Genomic DNA, 1,243 nt, shown 5'->3' on the forward strand with positions numbered 1-1,243 from the left:
AATAACGAATGCTCCCTAATTTCGCTCCCTCGCTCGACGACGTCACCCCGGACATTCCCAGGGCTGACCCGTCAGTTTCTGAGTCGCGAGTTTTGGTTGGAATGCACCGTGCTCATATGACTGGTGACACCAACACAGAAATTGGCTCCGTTGATTCAGGTGCCGCCAACGAAAGCTGTTCGTGCAAAAAGGTGTTCGTGCGAAGTTTTTCAGCGGGCGGGCAGATTTCAAAACTAATGAGCGGGCGGGGAGAAAAAATCGATATTAATGTGGGCGGGGAAGAAATGTCATTACTTCCAGTAGGCGGGGAGAAAATTTTGGACAGTGGGCACCGGAAAATACTTAGAGGGAGGGGAAAGCTGCAGCGTGCTTAATAGAACTTAACTTAGAGGGGAGCAATGTTCCAAGGTATACTGCTAACTGCTTGCATGGTTTTGTGTTGATCTGGGTTGCATAGTGGGCATCTAGTTGGCAATGGGGAATTTCAGTAGTAGGGAGAGGGCAGCGGGGAGCTTGAATTGTTGTGGGGAGTGGGGAGCGGGCAGACTGTAGATACCGGAGGGCAGTGGGCATCAAAATTCAGTGGGAGAGCACATTTTCAGTGTATACCAGTGGGAGGGCAGTTACGAACAGCTCTCACTTTCCCCTCCAAATTTTAGGTCAGGGTCAAAAATAAGAAAAATCGGTATATCAGCCTTCAAAACAGGGTTTTGTGATGATTTTGAGAAATTCATGAAATTTACCTGTTGGCGGCACCTGTAGATTGAACTGTAGAAGTGAAGGCAAAGAAGCTGTTGTGAGACAACCAACCCATGTCAATAAAAAATTGAAAAAATTATGAACGTACTAACAACATATCCAGTATATGTTAAGTGACTAAGAAAAGCATGAAACACACAAAAAGTGTTTATATTATGTTTTCTGTTTAAGAAAAACCAAAAAACATCAAAAAAAATCCGACCTACCTACCCTAATTTGAAGTCATCCCGCCGGTTGAACATTTTTTTTTGCCTAAACGTCCTTCAATAAAATCAATCACAAATACAATAAAACAACTAACCATATGATTCTCCAACGGGCTCACAAGGTAATCCTCACCGGACCCAGGCTCATTTGTATCACATACGTTAAACTATAGGCAATGCTGAAACGGATAACTCAATCAATCAATCAATCAATCAACCAATAAATAAATAATACGTTGGTGATATTAATGATATCATGATAAAAGCTGCAAACTAAG

The sequence above is a fragment of the Ptychodera flava genome, chromosome 4, assembly GCF_041260155.1.
Source record: "Ptychodera flava strain L36383 chromosome 4, AS_Pfla_20210202, whole genome shotgun sequence".
Taxonomy (NCBI): Eukaryota; Metazoa; Hemichordata; class Enteropneusta; family Ptychoderidae; genus Ptychodera; species Ptychodera flava.